The sequence below is a fragment of the Schistocerca nitens genome, chromosome 1, assembly GCF_023898315.1.
Source record: "Schistocerca nitens isolate TAMUIC-IGC-003100 chromosome 1, iqSchNite1.1, whole genome shotgun sequence".
In the NCBI taxonomy this organism is placed as follows: Eukaryota; Metazoa; Arthropoda; class Insecta; order Orthoptera; family Acrididae; genus Schistocerca; species Schistocerca nitens.
In genome coordinates, this window is record NC_064614.1 from 1,321,196,482 (window position 1) to 1,321,218,679 (window position 22,198).

A 22,198-nucleotide genomic window follows, 5' to 3' on the forward strand; every position below is an offset into this window, starting at 1 on the left:
ATCGGAATGTAAAACTGGTGACACAGGAAACGCTCAACACGTTGACCGTAAGAAGACTGTTTTCTGGTACTTAAGTCGGCATTGTGTCTCTTATATTTAATTCCGATGCAATTTCTGTGTTTCATCGTCACTGTGAAGGTCCAAGGGATACAGTAAACCTGTAGAGGTGCATCGGAATGTAAAACTGGTGACACAGGAAACGCTCAAATTATAGACAGTAGGAAGACTCAGTCTTCCTGTACTTAAGTCGGCATTGTGTCTCTTATATTTAAATCCGATGCAATTTCTCTGCTTCGTCGTCAATGGGAAGGTCCAAGGGATACGGTAAACCGGAAAAGGTGCATCGGAATGTAAAACTAGTGAGACAGGAAACGCTCAAAACGAAGACAGTAGGAAGCCTCAGTCTTCCTGTACTTAAGTCGGCATTGTGTCTCTTATATTTAATTCCGATGTGATTTCTGTGTTTCATCGACAATGGGAAGGTCGAATGGATTCAGTAAACCTGCAGAGGTGCATCGGAATGTGAAACTGGTGACACAGGAAACGCTCAAATCATAGACAGTAGGAAGACTCAGTCTTCCTGTACTTATGTCGGTATTGTGTCTCTTATATTTAATTCGATGCGATTTCATCGACAATGGGAAGGTCCAAGGGATACAGTAAATCGGCAGGGGTGCATCGTAATGTAAAACTGGTGACACAGGAAACGCTCAAAACATCGACCGAAAGAAGACTCAGTTTTGTTGTACTTAAGTCGGCGTTGTGTCTCTTATATTTAATTCCGATGCAATTTCTGTGTTTCATCGTCAATGGGAAGCTCCAAGGGATACAGTAAACCTGCAGAGGTGCATCGGAATGTAAAACTGGCGACAAAGGAGACGCTCAAAACATAGACAGTTGGAAGACTCACATCTTCCTGTTCTTATGTCGGCCTTGTGTCTCTTATATTTAATTCCGATGCAATTTCTGTGTTTCATCGTCAATGGGAAGGTCCAAGGCATACAGTAAACCTGCAGAGGTGCATCAGAATGTAAAACTGGTGACACAGGAAACGCTCAAAACATAGACAGCAGGAAGACTCAGTCTTCCTGTACTTAAGTCGGCATGGTGTCTCCTATATTTAATTCCGGTGCGATTTCTGTGTTTCATCGACAATGGGAAGGTCCAAGGGATACAGTAAACCGGCAGAGATGCATCGGAATGTAAAACTGGTGACACAGGAAACGCTCAAAACATAGACCGTAAGAAGACTCAGTTTTCTTGTGCTTAAGTCGGCGTTGAGTCTCTTATATTTAATTCCGATGCAATTTCTGTGTTTCATCGTCAATGAGAAGGTCCAATGGATACAGTAAACCTGCAGAGGCACATCGGAATGTAAAACTGGTGACACAGGCAACGCTCAAAACATAGACAGTAGGAAGACTCAGTCTTCCTGTACTTAAGTCGGCATTGTGTCTCTTATATTTAATTCCGATGCGATTTCCATGTTTCATCGTCAATGGGAAGGTCCAAGGGATACAGTAAACATGCAAAGATGCATCAGAATGTAAAACTGGGGACACAGGAAACGCTCAAAAAATAGACAGTAGGAAGACTCAGTCTCCCTGTACTTAAGTCGGCATTGTGTCTCTTATATTTAATTCCGATGCAATTTCTGTGTTTCATCGTCATTGGGAAGGTCCAAGTGATACAATAAACCTGCAGAGGTGCATCGGAATCTAGAACTAGTGACACAGCAAACGCTCAAAACATAGACAGTAGGAAGACTCAGTGTTGCTGTACTTAAGTCCGCATTGAGTCTCTTATATTTAATTCCGATGCAATTTCTGTGTTTCATCGTCAATGGGAAGGTCCAAGGGATACAGTAAACCTGCAGAGGTGCATCCGAATGTAAAACTGGTGACACAGGAAACGCTCAAAACATAGACATTAGGAAGTCTCAGTCTTCCTGTACTTAAGTCGGCATTGTGTCTCTTATATTTAATTCCGATGCGATTTCTGTGTTTCATCGACAATTGGAAGGTGCAAGGGATACAGTAAACCGGCAGAGGTGCATCGGAATGTAAAACTGGTGACACAGGAAACGCTCAAAACATAGACCGTAAAAAGACTCAGTTTTCTTGTACTTAAGTCGGCGTTGTGTCTCTTATATTTAATTCCGATGCAATTTCTGTGTTTCATCGTCAATGGGAACGTCCAAGGGATACAGTGAACCTGCAGAGGTGCATCGGAATGTAAAACAGGTGACACAGGAAACGCTCAAAGCATAGACAGTAGGAAAACTAAGTCTTCCTGTACTTAAGTCTGCATTGTGTCTCTTATTTTTAATTCCGATTAAATTTCTGTGTTTTATCGTGAACGGGAAGATCCAAGGGATATAGTAAACGAGCAGAGGTGCATCGGAAAGTAAAACTGATGATACAGGAAACGCTCAAAGCATAGACAGTAGCAGACTTAGTCTTCCTGTACTTAAGTCTGCATTGTGTCTCTTATATTTAATTCCGATGGAATTTCTGTGTTTCATCGTCAATGGGAAGTTCTAAGGGATACAGTAAACCTGCACAGGTGCATCGGAATGTAAAGCTGATGACACAGGAAACGCTCGAAACATAGACAGTAGGGAGACTTAGTCTTCCTGTACTTAACTCGGCATTGTGTCTCTTATATTTAATTCCGATGCGATTTCAGTGTTTCATCGACAATGGGAAGGTGCAAGGGATACAGTAAACCTGCAGATGTGCATCGGAATGTAAAACTGGTGACACAGGAAACGCTCAAAACACATACTGTAAGAAGACTCTTTTCTTGTACTTAAGTCGGCATTGTGTCTCTTATATTTAATTCCGATGCAATTTCTGTGTTGCATCGTCAATGGGAAGGACCAAGGGATACAGTAAACCTGCAGAGGTGCATCAGAATGTAAAACTGGTGACACAGGAAACGCTCAAAACATAGACAGTGGGAAGAATCAGTCTTCCTGTACTTAAGTCGGCATTGTGTATCTTATATTTAAATCCGATGCAATTTCTGTTTTTCATCGTCAATGGGAAGGTCCAAGGGATACAGTAAACCTGCAGAGGTGCATCGGAATGTAAAACTGGTGACTCAGGAAACGCTCAAATCATAGACGGTAGGAAGACTCAGTCTTCCTGTACTTAAGTCGGCATTGTGTCTCTTATATTTAATTCCGATGCAATTTCTGTGTTTCATCGTCAATGCGAAGGTCCAAGGGATACAGTAAACCTGCAGAGGTGCATCGGAATGTAAAACTAGTGACACAGGAAACGCTCAAAACATAGACAGTAGGAAGACTCAGTCTTCCTGTTCTTATGTCGGCATTGTGTCCCTTATATTTAATTCCAATGCAATTTCTGTGTTTCATTGTCAATGGGAAGGTCAAAGGGATACAGTAAACCTGCAGAGGTGCATCGGAATGTAAAACTGATGACACAGGAAACGCTCAAAACATAGACAATAGGAAGATTCAGTCTTCCTGTACTTATGTCGGCATTGTGTCTCTTATATTTATTTCCGATTAAATTTCTGTGTTTCATCGTGAATGGGAAGGTCCAAGGGATATAGTCAACATGCAGAGGTGCATCGGAAAGTAAAACTGATGACACAGGAAACGCTCAAATCATAGACAGTAGGGAGACTTAGTTCTCCTGTACTTAAGTCGGCATTGTGTATCTTATATTTAAATCCGATGCAATTTCTGTTTTTCATCGACAATGGGAAGGTCCAAGGGATACAGTAAACCTGCAGAGGTGCATCGGAATGTAAAACTGGTGGCTCAGGAAACGCTCAAATCATAGACCGTAGGAAGACTCAGTCTTCCTGTACTTAAGACGGCATTGTGACTCTTATATTTAATTCCGATGCGATTTCTGTGTTTCATCGACAATGGGAAGGTCCAAGTGATATAGTAAACGTGCAGAGGTGAATCGGAATGTAAAACTGGTGACACAGGAAACGCTCAAAACATAGACAGTAGGAAGACTCAGTCTTCCTGTACTTAAGTCGGCATTGTGTCTCTTATATTTAATTCCGATGCAATTACTCTGCTTCATCGTCAATGGGAAGGTCCAAGGGATACAGTAAACCTGTAGAGGTGCATCGGAATGTAAAACTAGTGAGTGAGGAAACGCTCAAAACAAAGACAGTAGGAAGCCTCAGTCTTCCTGTACTTAAGTCGGCATTGTGTCTCTTATATTTAATTCCGATGTGATTTCTGTGTTTCATCGACAATTGGAAGGTCGAATGGATTCAGTAAACCTGCAGAGGTGCATCGGAATGTAAAACTGGTGACACAGGAAACGCTCAAATCATAGACAGTAGGAAGACTCAGTCTTCCTGTACTTATGTCGGCATTGTGTCTCTTATATTTAATTCGATGCGATTTCATCGACAATGGGAAGGTCCAAGGGATACAGTAAATCGGCAGGGGTGCATCGTAATGTAAAACTGGTGACACAGGAAACGCTCAAAACATAGACAGTAGGAAGACTCAGTCTTCCTGTACTTAAGTCGGCATTGTGTCTCTTATATTTAATTCCGATGAAATTTCTGTGTTTCATCGTCAACGGGAAGGTACAAGGGATACAGTAAACCTGAAGAGATGCATCGGAATGTAAAACTAGTGAGACAGGAAACGCTCAAAACATAGACAGTAGGTAGCCTCAGTATTCCTGTACTTATGTCGCCATTGTGTCTCTTATATTTAATTCCGATGCGATTTCTGTGTTTCATCGACAATGGGAAGGTCCAATGGATACAATAAACCTACAGAGGTGCATTGGAATGTAAAACTGGTGACACAGGAAACGCTCAAAACATAGACAGTAGGAAGACTCAGTCTTCCTGTACTTAAGTTGGCATTGTAACTCTTATATTTAATTCGATGCGATTTCTGTGTTTCATCGACAATGGGAAGGTCCAAGGGATACAGTAAATCGGCAGGGGTGCATCGGAATGTAAAACTGATGACACAGGAAACGCTCAAAACATCGACCGTAAGATGACTCAGTTTTCTTGTACTTAAGTCGGCGTTGAGTGTCTTATATTTAATTCCGATGCAATTTCTGTGATTCATCGTCAATGGGAAGGTCCAAGGGATATAGTAAACCCGCAGAGGTGCAACGGAATGAAAAACTGGTGACACGCGAAACGCTCAAAACATAGACAGTAGGAAGTCTCAGTCTTCCTGTACTTAAGTCGGCATTGAGTCTCTTATATTTAATACCGATGCAATTTCTGTGTTTCATCGTCAATGGGAAGGTCCAAGGGATACAGTAAACCTGCAGAGGTGAATCGGAATGTAAAATTGGTGACACAGGAAACGCTCAAATCATAGACAGTAGGAAGACTCAGTCTTCCTGTACTTAAGTCGGCATTGTGTCTCTTATATTTATTTCCGATGAAATTTCTGTGTTTCATCGTGAATGGGAAGATCCGAGGGATATAGTAAACAAGCAGAGGTGCATCGGAAAGTAAAACTGATGACACAGGAAACGCTCAAAGCATAGACAGTAGGAAGACTTAGTCTTCCTGTACTTAAGTCGGCATTGTGTCTCTTATATTTAATTCCGATGCAATTTCTGTGTTTCATCGTCAATGGGAAGGCCCAAGGGATACAATAACCCTGCAGTGGTGCATCGGAATCTAAAACTAGTGAAACAGGAAACGCTCAAACATAGACAGTAGGAAGACTCAGTCTTCCTGTACTTAAGTCGGCATTGAGTCTCTTATATTTAATTCCGATGCAATTTCTGTGTTTCATCGTCAATGGGAATGGCCAAGGGATACAGTAAACCTGCAGAGCTGCATCGGAATGTAAAACTGGTGACACAGGAAACGCTCAAATCATAGACAGTAGGAAGACTCAGTTTTCCTGTACATAAGTCGGCATTGTGTCTCTTATATTTATTTCCGATGAAATTTCTGTGTTTCATCGTGAATGTCAAGATCCAAGGGATATAGTAAACAAGCAGAGGTGCATCGGAAAGTAAAACTGATGACACAGGAAACGCTCAAAGCATAGACAGTAGGAAGACTTAGTCTTCCTGTACTTAAGTCGGCATTGTGTCTCTTATATTTCATTCCGATGCAAATTCTGTTTTCCATCGTCAATGGGAAGGTCCAAGGGATACATTAAACCTGCAGAGGAGCATCGGAATGTAAGACTGGTGACACAGGAAACGCTCAAAACATAGACAGTAGGAAGACTCAGTCTTCCTGTACTTAAGTCGGCATTGTGTCTCTTATATATAATTCCGATGCGATTTCTGTGTTTCATCGACAATGGGAAGGTCCAATGGATACAATAAACCTACAGAGGTGCATCGGAATGTAAAACTGGTGACACAGGAAACGCTCAAAGCATAGACAGTAGGAAGACTCAGTCTTCCTGTACTTAAGTCGGCATTGTGTCTCTTATATTTAATTCCGATGCAATTTCTGTGTTTCATCGTCAATGGGAAGGTACAAGGGATACAGTAAACCTGAAGAGATGCATCGGAATGTAAAACTAGTGAGACAGGAAACGCTCAAAACATAGACAGTAGGAAGCCTCAGTCTTCCTATACTTTAGTCGGCATTGTGTCTCTTATATTTAATTCCGAAGCGATTTCTGTGTTTCATCGACAATGGGAAGGTCCAATGGATACAATAAACCTACAGAGGTGCATCGGAATGTAAAACTGGTGACACAGGAAACGCTCAAAACATAGACAGTAGGAAGACTCAGTCTTCCTGTACTTAAGTCGGCATTGTGTCTCTTGTATTTAATTCGATGCGATTTCTGTGTTTCATCGACAATGGGAAGGTCCAAGGGATACAGTAAATCGGCAGGGGTGCATCGGAATGTAAAACTGATGACACAGGAAACGCTCAAAACATCGACCGTAAGAAGACTCAGTTTTCTTGTACTTAAGTCGGCGTTGAGTCTCTTATATTTAATTCCGATGCAATTTCTGTGTTTCATCGTCAATGGGAAGGTCCAAGGGATATAGTAAACCCGCAGAGGTGCAACGGAATGAAAAACTGGTGACACGGGAAACGCTCAAAACATAGACAGTAGGAAGTCTCAGTCTTCCTGTTCTTAAGTCGGCATTGAGTCTCTTATATTTAATACCGATGCAATTTCTGTGTTTCATCGTCAATGGGAAGGTCCAAGGGATACAGTAAACCTGCAGAGGTGCATCGGAATGTAAAACTGATGACACAGGAAACGCTCAAAGCATAGACAGTAGGAAGACTTAGTCTTCCTGTACTTAAGTCGGCATTGTGTCCCTTATATTTAATTCCGATGCAATTTCTGCTTTCCATCTTCAGTGGGAAGGTCCAAGGGATACAGTAAACCTGCAGAGGTGCATCGGAATGTAAAACTGATGACACAGGTAACGCTCAAGACATAAACAGTAGGAAGACTCAGTCTTCCTGTACTTAAGTCTGCATTGTGTCTCATATATTTAATTCCGATGGAATTTCTGTGTTTCATCGTCAATGGGAAGTTCTAAAGGATACAGTAAACCTGCACAGGTGCATCGGAATGTAAAACTGACGACAGAGAAACGCTCAAAACATAGACAGTAGGAAGACTCAGTCTTCCTGTACTTAAGTCGGCATTGTGTCTCTTATATTTAATTCCGATGCGATTTCTGTGTTTCATCGACAATGGGAAGGTCCACTGGATACAATAAACCTACAGAGGTGCATCGGAATGTAAAACTGATGACACAGGAAACGCTCAAAACATAGACTGTAGGGAGACTTAGTCTTCCTGTACTTAAATCAGCAATGTGTCTCTTATTTTTAATTCCGATGCAATTTCTGTGTTTCATCGTCAATGGGAAGGTCCAAGGGATACAGTAAACCTGCAGAGGCGCAATGGAATTTAAACGTGGTGACACAGGAAACGCTCAAAGCATAGACCGTAAGAAGACTCAGTTTTCATGTACTTAAGTCGACATTGTGTCTCTTATATTTAACTCCGATGCAATTTCTGAGTTTCATCGTCACTGTGAAGGTCCAAGTGATAGAGTAAACCTGAAGAGGTGCATCGGAATGTAAAACTAGTGAGACAGGAAACGCTCAAAACATAGACAGTAGGAAGCCGCAGTATTCCTGTACTTAAGTCGGCATTGTGTCTCTTATATTTAATTCCGATGCGATTTCTGTGTTTCATCGACAATGGGAAGGTCCAATGGATTCAGTAAACCTGCAGAGGTGCATCGGAATGTAAAGCTGGTGACAAAGGAAACGCTCAAAACATCGACCGTAAGAAGACTCAGTTTTCTTGCACTTAAGTCGGCGTTGTGTCTCTTATATTTAATTCCGATGCAATTTCTGTGTTTCATCGTCAATGAGAAGCTCCAAGGGATACAGTAAACCTGCAGAGGTGCATCGGAATGTAAAACTGGCGACACAGGAAACGTTCAAAACATAGACAGTAGGAAGACTCAGTCTTCCTGTACTTAAGTCGGCATTGTGTCTCTTATATTTAATTCCGATGCTATTTCTGTGTTTCATCGTCACTGTGATGGTCCAAGGGATACAGTAAACCTGCAGAGGTGCATCGGTATGTAAAACTGGTGACACAGGATACGCTCAAAACATAGACAGTAGGAAGACTCAGTCTTCCTGTCCTTATGTCGGCATTGTGTCTCTTATATTTAATTCCGATGAAATTTCTGTGTTTCATCGTCAAAGGGAAGGTCCAAGGGATACAGAAAACCTGCAAGGGTGCATCGGAATGTAAAACTGGTGACACAGGAAACGCTCATATTATAGACAGTAGGAAGACTCAGTCTTCCTGTACTTAAGTCGGCATTGTGTCTCTTATATTTAATTCCGATGCAATTTCTCTGTTTCATCGTCAATGGGAAGGTCCAAGGGATACAGTAAACCTGCAGAGTTGCATCAGAATGTAAAACTGGTGACACAGGAAACGCTGAAAACATAGACAGTAGGAAGACTCAATCTTCCGTTACTTAAGTCGGCATTGTGTCTCTTATATTTAATAGCGATGCAATTTGTGTGTTTCATCGCCAATGGGAAGGTCCAAGGGATACAGTAAACTTGCAGAGGTGCATCGGAATGTAAAACTGGTGACACAGGATACGCTCAAAACATTGACCGTAAGAAGACTGTTTTCTGGGACTTAAGTCGGCATTGTGTCTCTTATATTTAATTCCGATGCAATTTCTGTGTTTCATCGTCACTGTGAAGGTCCAAGTGATACAGTAAACCTGTAGGGGTGCGTCAGAACGTAAAACTGGTGACACAAGGAAACGCTCAAATTATAGACAGTAGGAAGACTCAGTCTTCCTGTACATAAGTCGGCATTGTGTCTCTTATATTTAATCCCGATGCAATTTCTGTGTTTCAACGTCAATAGGAAGGTCCAAGGGATACGGTAAACCTGAAGAGGTGCATCGGAATGTAAAACTAGTGGTACAGGAAACGCTCAAAACAGAGACAGTAGGAAGCCTCAGTCTTCCTGTACTAAAGTCGGCATTGTGTCTCTTATATTTAATTCCGATGCAGTTTCTGTGTTTCATCGTCAATGGGAAGGTCCAAGGGATACAGTAAACCTGCAGAGGTGCATCGGAATGTAAAACTGGTGACACAGTAAACGCTCAAAAAATAGACAGTAGGAAGACTCAGTCTTCCTGTACTTAAGTCGGCAATGTGTCTCTTATTTTTATTTCCGATGAAATATCTGTGTTTCATCGTGAATGGGAAGGTCCAAGGGATATAGTAAACCTACAGAGGTGCATCGGAAAGTAAAACTGATGACACAGGAAACGCTCAAAACATAGACAGTAGGAAGACTTAGTCTTCCTGTACTTAAGTCGGCATTGTGTCTCCTATATTTAATTCCGATGCAATTTCTGTGTTTCATCGTGAATGGGAAGGTCCAAGGGATACAGTAAACCTGCAGAGATGCATCGGAATGTAAAACTGGTGACACAGGAAACGCTCAAAACATAGACAGTAGGAAGACTCAGTCTTCCTCTACTTAAGTAGGCATTGTGTCTCTTATATTTAATTCCGATGCTATTTCTGTGTTTCATCGTCACTGTGATGGTCCAAGGGATACAGTAAACCTGTAGAGGTGCATCGGTATGTAAAACTGGTGACAGATGATACGCTCAAAACATAGACAGTAGGAAGACTCAGTCTTCCTGTTGTTATGTCGGCATTGTGTCTCTTATATTTCATTCCGATGCAATTTCTGTGTTTCATCGTCAATGGGAAGGTCCAAGGGATGCAGTAAACCTGCAGAGGTGCATCAGAATGTAAAACTGGTGACACAGGAAACGCTCAAAAAATAGACAGTAGGAAGACTCAGTCATCCTGTACTTAAGTCGGCATTGTGTCTCTTTATTTAATTCCGATTCAATTTCTGTGTTTCATCGTCAATGGGAAGGTCCAAGGGATACAATAAACCTGCAGAGGTGCATCGGAATCTAAAACTAGTGACACAGGAAACGCTCAAACATAGACAGTAGGAGGACTCAGTCTTCCTGTACTTAAGTCGGCATTGAGTCTCTTATATTTAATTCCGATGCAATTTCTGTGTTTCATCGTCACTGTGATGGTCCAAGTGATACAGTAAACCTGTAGAGGTGCATCGGTATGTAAAACTGGTGACAGATGATACGCTCAAAACATAGACAGTAGGAAGACTCAGTCTTCCTGTTGTTATGTCGGCATTGTGTTTCTTATATTTCATTCCGATGCAATTTCTGTGTTTCATCGTCAATGGGAATGTCCAAGGGATACAGTAAACCTGCAGAGGTGCATCGGAATGTAAAACTGGTGACACAGGAAACGCTCAAATCATAGACAGTAGGAAGACTCAGTTTTCCTGTACATAAGTCGGCATTGTGTCTCTTATATTTAATTCCGATGAAATTTCTCTGTTTCATCGTGAATGTGAAGATCCAAGGGATATAGTAAACAAGCAGAGATGCATCGGAAAGTAAAACTGATGACACAGAAACGCTCAAAGCATAGACAGTATACAGACTTAGTCTTTCTGTACTTAAGTCGGCATTGTGTCTCTTATATTTAATTCCGATGCAATTTCTGTTTTCCATCGTCAATGGGAAGGTCCAAGGGATACAGTAAACCTGCAGAGGAGCATCGGAATGTAAAACTGGTGACACAGGAAACGCTCAACACATTGACCGTAAGAAGACTGTTTTCTGGTACTTAAGTCGGCATTGTGTCTCTTATATTTAATTCCGATGCAATTTCTGTGTTTCATCGTCACTGTGAAGGTCCAAGGGATACAGTACACCTGTAGAGGTGCATCGGAATGTAAAACTGATGACACAGGAAACGCTCATATTATAGACAGTAGGAAGACTCAGTCTTCCTGTACTTAAGTCGGCATTGTGTCTCTTATATTTAATTCCGATGCAATTTCTCTGTTTCATCGTCAATGGGAATGTCCAAGGGATACAGTAAACCTGCAGAGTTGCATCAGAATGTAAAACTGGGTACACTGGAAACGCTCAAAACATAGACAGTAGGAAGCCTCAGTATTCCTGTACTTATGTCGGCATTGTGTCTCTTATATTTAATTCCGAAGCGATTTCTGTGTTTCATCGGCAATGGTAAGGTCCAATGGATACAATAAACCTGCAGAGGTGCATCGGAATGTAAAGCTGGTGACACAGGAAACGTTCAAAACATAGACAGTAGGAAGACTCAGTCTTCCTGTACTTAAATCGGCATTGTGTCTCTTATATTTAATTCCATGCGATTTCTGTGTTTCATCGACAATGCGAAGGTCCAAGGGATACAGTAAATCGGCAGGGGTGCATCGGAATGTAAAACTGATGACACAGGAAACGCTCAAAGCATCGACCGTAAGAAGACTCAGTTTTCTTGTACTTAAGTCGGCGTTGTGCCTCTTATATTTAATTCCCATGCAATTTCTGTGTTTCATCGTCAATGGGAATGTCCAAGGGATACAGTAAACCCGCAGAGGTGCATCGGAATGTAAAACTGGTGACACGGGAAACACTCAAAACATAGGCAGTAGGAAGACTCAGTCTTCCTGTACTTATGACGGCATTGTGTCTCTTATATTTAACTCCGATGCTATTTCTGTGTTTCATCGTCACTGTGATGGTCCAAGGGATACAGTAAACCTGCAGAGGTACATCGGTATGTAAAACTGGTGATACAGGATACGCTCAAAACATAGACAGTAGGAAGACTCAGTCTTCCTGTTCTTATGTCGGCATTGTGTCTCCTATATTTAATTCCGATGCAATTTCTGTGTTTCATCGTCAATGGGAAGGTCCAAGGGATACAGTAAACCTACAGAGGTGCATCAGAATGTACAACTGGTGACACAGGCAACGCTCAAATTATAGACAGTAGGAAGACTCAGCCTTCCTGTACTTAAGTCGGTATTGTGTCTCCTATATTTAATTCCGATGCAATTTCTGTGTTTCATCGTCAATGGGAAGGTCCAAGGGATACAGTAAACCTGCAGAGATGCATCGGAATGTAAAACTTGTGACACAGGAAACGCTCAAAACAAAGACAGTAGGAAGACTCAGTCTTCCTCTACTTAAGTAGGCATTGTGTCTCTTATATTTAATTCCGATGCTATTTCTGTGTTTCATCGTCACTGTGATGGTCCAAGGGATACATTTAACCTGCAGAGGTGCATCGGTATGTAAAACTGGTGACAGAGGATACGCTCAAAACATAGACAGTAGGAAGACTCAGTCTTCCTGTACTTAAGTCGGCATTGTGTCACTTATATTTATTTCCGATGAAATTTCTGTGTTTCATCGTGAATGGGAAGATCCGACGGATATAGTAAACAAGCAGAGGTGCATCGGAAAGTAAAACTGATGACATAGGATACGCTCAAAGCATAGACAGTAGGAAGACTTAGTCTTCCTGTACTTAAGTCGGCATTGTGTCTCTTATATTTAATTCCGATGCGATTTCTGTGTTTCATCGTCAATGGGAAGGTCCAAGGGATACAGTAAACCTGCAGAGGTGCATCGGAATGTAAAACTGGTGACACAGTAAACGCTCAAAAAATAGACAGTAGGAAGACTCAGTCTTCCTGTACTTAAGTCGGCAATGTGTCTCTTATTTTTATTTCCGATGAAATATCTGTGTTTCATCGTGAATGGGAAGGTCCAAGGGATATAGTAAACCTACAGAGGTGCATCGGAAAGTAAAACTGATGACACAGGAAACGCTCAAAACATAGACAGTAGGAAGACTTAGTCTTCCTGTACTTAAGTCGGCATTGTGTCTCCTATATTTAATTCCGATGCAATTTCTGTGTTTCATCGTGAATGGGAAGGTCCAAGGGATACAGTAAACCTGCAGAGATGCATCGGAATGTAAAACTGGTGACACAGGAAACGCTCAAAACATAGACAGTAGGAAGACTCAGTCTTCCTCTACTTAAGTAGGCATTGTGTCTCTTATATTTAATTCCGATGCTATTTCTGTGTTTCATCGTCACTGTGATGGTCCAAGGGATACAGTAAACCTGTAGAGGTGCATCGGTATGTAAAACTGGTGACAGATGATACGCTCAAAACATAGACAGTAGGAAGACTCAGTCTTCCTGTTGTTATGTCGGCATTGTGTCTCTTATATTTCATTCCGATGCAATTTCTGTGTTTCATCGTCAATGGGAAGGTCCAAGGGATGCAGTAAACCTGCAGAGGTGCATCAGAATGTAAAACTGGTGACACAGGAAACGCTCAAAAAATAGACAGTAGGAAGACTCAGTCATCCTGTACTTAAGTCGGCATTGTGTCTCTTTATTTAATTCCGATTCAATTTCTGTGTTTCATCGTCAATGGGAAGGTCCAAGGGATACAATAAACCTGCAGAGGTGCATCGGAATCTAAAACTAGTGACACAGGAAACGCTCAAACATAGACAGTAGGAGGACTCAGTCTTCCTGTACTTAAGTCGGCATTGAGTCTCTTATATTTAATTCCGATGCAATTTCTGTGTTTCATCGTCACTGTGATGGTCCAAGTGATACAGTAAACCTGTAGAGGTGCATCGGTATGTAAAACTGGTGACAGATGATACGCTCAAAACATAGACAGTAGGAAGACTCAGTCTTCCTGTTGTTATGTCGGCATTGTGTTTCTTATATTTCATTCCGATGCAATTTCTGTGTTTCATCGTCAATGGGAATGTCCAAGGGATACAGTAAACCTGCAGAGGTGCATCGGAATGTAAAACTGGTGACACAGGAAACGCTCAAATCATAGACAGTAGGAAGACTCAGTTTTCCTGTACATAAGTCGGCATTGTGTCTCTTATATTTAATTCCGATGAAATTTCTCTGTTTCATCGTGAATGTGAAGATCCAAGGGATATAGTAAACAAGCAGAGATGCATCGGAAAGTAAAACTGATGACACAGAAACGCTCAAAGCATAGACAGTATACAGACTTAGTCTTTCTGTACTTAAGTCGGCATTGTGTCTCTTATATTTAATTCCGATGCAATTTCTGTTTTCCATCGTCAATGGGAAGGTCCAAGGGATACAGTAAACCTGCAGAGGAGCATCGGAATGTAAAACTGGTGACACAGGAAACGCTCAACACATTGACCGTAAGAAGACTGTTTTCTGGTACTTAAGTCGGCATTGTGTCTCTTATATTTAATTCCGATGCAATTTCTGTGTTTCATCGTCACTGTGAAGGTCCAAGGGATACAGTACACCTGTAGAGGTGCATCGGAATGTAAAACTGATGACACAGGAAACGCTCATATTATAGACAGTAGGAAGACTCAGTCTTCCTGTACTTAAGTCGGCATTGTGTCTCTTATATTTAATTCCGATGCAATTTCTCTGTTTCATCGTCAATGGGAATGTCCAAGGGATACAGTAAACCTGCAGAGTTGCATCAGAATGTAAAACTGGGTACACTGGAAACGCTCAAAACATAGACAGTAGGAAGCCTCAGTATTCCTGTACTTATGTCGGCATTGTGTCTCTTATATTTAATTCCGAAGCGATTTCTGTGTTTCATCGGCAATGGTAAGGTCCAATGGATACAATAAACCTGCAGAGGTGCATCGGAATGTAAAGCTGGTGACACAGGAAACGTTCAAAACATAGACAGTAGGAAGACTCAGTCTTCCTGTACTTAAATCGGCATTGTGTCTCTTATATTTAATTCCATGCGATTTCTGTGTTTCATCGACAATGCGAAGGTCCAAGGGATACAGTAAATCGGCAGGGGTGCATCGGAATGTAAAACTGATGACACAGGAAACGCTCAAAGCATCGACCGTAAGAAGACTCAGTTTTCTTGTACTTAAGTCGGCGTTGTGCCTCTTATATTTAATTCCCATGCAATTTCTGTGTTTCATCGTCAATGGGAATGTCCAAGGGATACAGTAAACCCGCAGAGGTGCATCGGAATGTAAAACTGGTGACACGGGAAACACTCAAAACATAGGCAGTAGGAAGACTCAGTCTTCCTGTACTTATGACGGCATTGTGTCTCTTATATTTAACTCCGATGCTATTTCTGTGTTTCATCGTCACTGTGATGGTCCAAGGGATACAGTAAACCTGCAGAGGTACATCGGTATGTAAAACTGGTGATACAGGATACGCTCAAAACATAGACAGTAGGAAGACTCAGTCTTCCTGTTCTTATGTCGGCATTGTGTCTCCTATATTTAATTCCGATGCAATTTCTGTGTTTCATCGTCAATGGGAAGGTCCAAGGGATACAGTAAACCTACAGAGGTGCATCAGAATGTACAACTGGTGACACAGGCAACGCTCAAATTATAGACAGTAGGAAGACTCAGCCTTCCTGTACTTAAGTCGGTATTGTGTCTCCTATATTTAATTCCGATGCAATTTCTGTGTTTCATCGTCAATGGGAAGGTCCAAGGGATACAGTAAACCTGCAGAGATGCATCGGAATGTAAAACTTGTGACACAGGAAACGCTCAAAACAAAGACAGTAGGAAGACTCAGTCTTCCTCTACTTAAGTAGGCATTGTGTCTCTTATATTTAATTCCGATGCTATTTCTGTGTTTCATCGTCACTGTGATGGTCCAAGGGATACATTTAACCTGCAGAGGTGCATCGGTATGTAAAACTGGTGACAGAGGATACGCTCAAAACATAGACAGTAGGAAGACTCAGTCTTCCTGTACTTAAGTCGGCATTGTGTCACTTATATTTATTTCCGATGAAATTTCTGTGTTTCATCGTGAATGGGAAGATCCGACGGATATAGTAAACAAGCAGAGGTGCATCGGAAAGTAAAACTGATGACATAGGATACGCTCAAAGCATAGACAGTAGGAAGACTTAGTCTTCCTGTACTTAAGTCGGCATTGTGTCTCTTATATTTAATTCCGATGCGATTTCTGTGTTTCATCGACAATGGGAAGGTGCAAGGGATACAGTAAACCGGAAGAGGTGCATCGGAATGTAAAACTGGTGACACAGGAAACGCTCAAAACATAAACAGTAGGAAGACTCAGTCTTCCTGTACTTAAGTCGGTGTTGTGTCTCTTATATTTAATTACGATGCAATTTCTGTGTTTCATCGTCAATGGGAAGGTCCAATGGATACAGTAAGCCTGCAGAGGTCCATCGGAATGTAAAACTGGTGACACGTGAAACGCTCATATTATAGACAGTAGGAAGACTCAGGCTTCCTGTACTTAAGTCGGCATTGTGTCTCTTATATTTAATTCCGATGCACTTTCTCTGTTTCATCGTCAATGGGAAGGTCCAAGGGATACAGTAAACCTGCAGAGGGGCATCGGAATGTAAAACTAGTGACACAGGAAACGCTCAAAACATAGACAGTAGGAAGACTCAGTCTTCCTGTCCTTATGTCGGCATTCTGTCTCTTTTATTTATTTCCAATGCAATTTCTGTGTTTCATCGTCAATGGGAAGGTCAAAGGGATACAGTAAACCTGCAGAGGTGCATCGGAATGTAAAACTGGTGACACAGGAAACGCTCAAAACATAGACAATAGGAAGACTCAGTCTTCCTGTACTTAAGTCGGCATTGTGTCTCTTATATTTATTTCCGATTAAATTTCTGTGTTTCATCGTGAATGGGAAGGTCCAAGGGATATAGTAAACATGCAGAGGTGCATCGGAAAGTAAAACTGATGACACAGGACACGCTCAAAACATAGACAGTAGGGAGACTTAGTCTTCCTGTGCTTAAGTCGGCATTGTGTATCTTATATTTAAATCCGATGCAATTTCTGTTTTTCATCGTCAATGGGAAGGTCCAAGGGATACAGTAAACCTGCAGAGGTGCATTCGATTGTAAAACTGGTGACACAGGAAACGCTCAAAATATAGACAGTAGGATGTCTCAGTCTTCCTGTACTTAAGTCGGCATTGTGTCTCATATATTTAATTCCGATGCGATTTCTGTGTTTCATCGACAATGGGAAGATGCAAGGGATACAGTAAACCGGCAGAGGTGCATCGGAATGTAAAACTGGTGACACAGGAAACGCTCAAAACATAGACCGTAAAAAGACTCAGTTTTCTTGTACTTAAGTCGGCGTTGTGTCTCTTATATTTAATTCCGATGCAATTTCTGTGTTGCATCGTCAATGGGAAGGTCCAATGGATACAGTAAACCTGCAGAGGTCCATCGGAATGTAAAACTGGTGACACAGGAAACGCTCAAAGGATAGACATTAGGAAGACTCAGTCTTCCTGTACTTAAGTCGCCATTGTGTCTCTTATACATAATTTCGATGCAATTTGTGAGTTTCATCGCCAATGGGATGGTCCAGGGGATACAGTAAACCTGCAGATGTGCATCGAAATGTAAAACTGGTGACACGGGAAAAGCTCAAAACATTGACTGCAAGAAGACTCTTTTCTTGTACTTAAGTCGGCATTGTGTCTCTTATATTTAATTCCGATGCAATTTCTGTGTTTCATCGTCAATGGGAAGGTCGAAGGGATACAGTAAAACTGCAGAGGTGCATCAGAATGCAAAACTGGTGACACAGGAAACGCTCAAAACATAGACAGTGGGAAGACTCAGTCTTCCTGTACTTAAGTCGGCATTGTGTCTCTTATATTTAATTCCGATGCAATTTCTGTGTTTCATCGTCAATGGGAAGGTCCAAGGGATACAGTAAATCTGCAGAGGTGCATCTGAATGTAAAACTGGTAACACAGGAAACGCTCAAAACATAGACAGTGGGAAGACTCAGTCTTCCTGTACTTAAGTCGGCATTGTGTCTCTTATATTTAATTCCGATGCGATTTCTGTGTTTCATCGACAATGGGAAAGTGCAAGGGATACAGTAAACCAGCAGAGGTGCATCGGAATGTAAAACTGGTGACACAGGAAACGCTCAAAACATAGACCGTAAAAAGACTCAGTTTTCTTGTACTTAAATCGGCGTTGTGTCTCTTATATTTAATTAGGATGCAATTTCTGTGTTTCATCGTCAATGGGAAGGTCAAAGGGATACAGTAAACCTGCAGAGGTGCATCGGAATGTAAAACTACTGAGACAGGAAACGCTCAAAACATAGACAGTAGGAAGCCTCAGTCTTCCTGTACTTAAGTCGGCATTGTGTCTCTTATATTTAATTCCGATGCGATTTCTGTGTTTCATCGACAATGGGAACGTCCAATGGATTCAGTAAACCTGCAGAGGTGCATCGGAATGTAAAACTGGTGACACAGGAACCGCTCAACACATTCACCGTAAGAAGACTGTTTTCTGGTACTTAAGTCGGCATTGTGTCTCTTATATTTAATTCCGATGAAATTTCTGTGTTTCATCGTCACTGTGAAGGTCCAAGGGATACAGTAAACCTGTAGAGGTGCATGGGAATGTAAAACTGGTGACACAGGAAACGCTCAAAACATCGACCGTAAGAAGACTCAGTTTTCTTGTACTTAAGTCGGCGTTGTGTCTCTTATATTTAATTCCGATGCAATTTCTGAGTTTCATCGTCAATGGGAAGCTCCAAGGGATACAGTAAACCTGCAGAGGTGCATCGGAATGTAAAACTGGCGACACAGGAAACGTTCAAAACATAGACAGTAGGAAGACTCAGTCTTCCTGTACTTATGACGGCATTGTGTCTCTTATATTTAATTCCGATGCTATTTCTGTGTTTCATCGTCACTGTGATGGTCCAAGGGATACAGTAAACCTGCAGAGGTGCATCGGTATGTAAAACTGGTGACACAGGATACGCTCAAAACATAGACAGTAGGAAGACTCAGTCTTCCTGTACTTATGTCGGCATTGTGTCTCTTATATTTAATTCCGATGCAATTTCTGTTTTTCATCGTCAATGGGAAGGTGCAAGGGAGACAGTAAACCTGCAGAGGTGCATCAGAATGTAAAACTGGTGACACAGGAAACGCTCAAAACATAGACCGTAAGAAGACTCGGTTTTCTTGTACTTAAGTCGGCGTTGTGTCTCTTATATTTAATTCCGATGCAATTTCTGTGTTTCATAGTCAATGGGAACGTCCAAAAGATACAGTAAACCTGCAGAGGTGAATCGAAATGTAAAACTGGTGACACAGGAAACGCTGAAAACATAGACAGTAGGAAGACTCAATCTTCCGGTACTTAAGTCGGCATTGTGTCTCTTATATTTAATATCGATGCAATTTGTGTGTTTCATCGCCAATGGGAAGGTCCAAGGGATACAGTAAACATGCAGAGGTGCATCGGAATGTAAAACTGGTGACACAGGATACGCTCAAAACATAGACCGTAAGAAGACTCGGTTTTCTGGTACTTAAGTCGGCATTGTGTCTCTTATATTTAATTCCGATGCAATTTCTGTGTTTCATCGTCACTGTGAAGGTCCAAGTGATACAGTAAACCTGTAGGGGTGGGTCAGAATGTAAAACTGGTGACACAGGAAACGCTCAAATTATAGACAGTAGGAAGACTCAGTCTTCCTGTACTTAAGTCGGCATTGTGTCTCTTATATTTAATTCCGATGCAATTTCTGTGTTTCAACGTCAATGGGAAGGTCCAAGGGATACGGTAAACCTGAAGAGGTGCATCGGAATGTAAAACTAGTGGGACAGGAAACGCTCAAAATATAGACAGTAGGAAGCCTCAGTGTTCCTGTACTTAAGTCGGCATTGTGTCTCTTATATTTAATTCCGATGCAGTTTCTGTGTTTCATCGTCAATGGGAAGGTCCAAGGGATACAGTAAACCTGCAGAGGTGCATCGGAATGTAAAACTGGTGACACAGGAAACGCTCAAAAAATAGACAGTAGGAAGACTCAGTCTTCCTGTACTTAAGTCGGCATTGAGTCCCTTATATTTAATTCCGATGCAATTTCTGTGTTTCATCGTCAATGGGAATGTCCAAGGGATACAGTAACCCTGCAGAGGTGCATCGGAAAGTAAAACTGATGACACAGGTAACGCTCAAAGCATAGACAGTAGGAAGACTTAGATTTCCTGTACTTAAGTCGGCATTGTGTCTCTTATATTGCATTCCGATGCAAATTCTGTTTCCCATCGTCAATGGGAAGGTCCAAGGGATACAGTAAACATGCAGAGGAGCATCGGAATGTAAGACTGGTGACACAGGAAACGCTCAAAACATAGACAGTAGGAAGACTCAGTCTTCCTGTATTTAAGTCGGCATTGTGTCTCTTATATTTAATTCCGATGCGATTTCTGTGTTTCATCGACAATGGGAAGGTCCAATGGATACAATAAACCTACAGAGGTGCATCGGAATGTAAAACTGGTGACACAGGAAACGCTCAAAACATAGACAGTAGGAAGACTCAGTCTTCCTGTACTTAAGTCGGCATTGTGTCTCTTATATTTAATTCCGATGCAATTTCTGTGTTTCATCGTCTATGGGAAGGTACAAGGGATACAGTAAACCTGAAGAGATGCATCGGAATGTAAAACTAGTGAGACAGGAAACGCTCAAAACATAGACAGTAGGAAGCCTCAGTATTCCTGTACTTATGTCGCCATTGTGTCTCTTATATTTAATTCCGATGCGATTTCTGTGTTTCATCGACAATGGGAAGGTCCAATGGATACAATAAACCTACAGAGGTGCAATGGAATGTAAAACTGGTGACACAGGAAACGCTCAAAACATAGACAGTCGGAAGACTCAGTCTTCCTGTACTTAAGTTGGCATTGTGTCTCTTATATTTAATTCGATGCGATTTCTGTGTTTCATCGACAATGGGAAGGTCCAAGGGATACAGTAAATCGGCAGGGGTGCATCGGAATGTAAAACTGATGACACAGGAAACGCTCAAAACATCGACCGTAAGAAGACTCAGTTTTCTTGTACTTAAGTCGGCGTTGAGTCTCTTATATTAATTCCGATGCAATTTCTGTGTTTCATCGTCAATGGGAAGGTCCAAGGGATATAGTAAACCCGTAGAGGTGCAACGGAATGAAAAACTGGTGACACGCGAAACGCTCAAAACATAGACAGTAGGAAGTCTCAGTCTTCCTGTACTTAAGTCGGCATTGAGTCTCTTATATTTAATACCGATGCAATTTCTGTGTTTCATCGTCAATTGGAAGGTCCAAGGGATACAGTAAACCTGCAGAGGTGAATCGGAATGTAAAATTGGTGACACAGGAAACGCTCAAATCATAGACAGTAGGAAGACTCAGTCTTCCTGTACTTAAGTCGGCATTGTGTCTCTTATATTTATTTCCGATGAAATTTCTGTGTTTCATCGTGAATGGGAAGATCCGAGGGATATAGTAAACAAGCAGAGGTGCATCGGAAAGTAAAACTGATGACACAGGAAACGCTCAAAGCATAGACAGTAGGAAGCCTTAGTCTTCCTGTACTTAAGTCGGCATTGTGTCTCTTATATTTAATTCCGATGCAATTTCTGTTTTCCATCTTCAGTGGGAAGGTCCAAGGGATACAGTAAACCTGCAGAGGTGCATCGGAATGTAAAACTGATGACACAGGAAACGCTCAAGACATATACAGTAGGAAGACTCAGTCTTCCTGTACTTAAGTCTGCATTGTGTCTCTTATATTTAATTCCGATGGAATTTCTGTGTTTCATCGTCAATGGGAAGTTCTAAAGGATACAGTAAACCTGCACAGGTGCATCGGAATGTAAAACTGACGACACAGAAACGCTCAAAACATAGACAGTAGGAAGA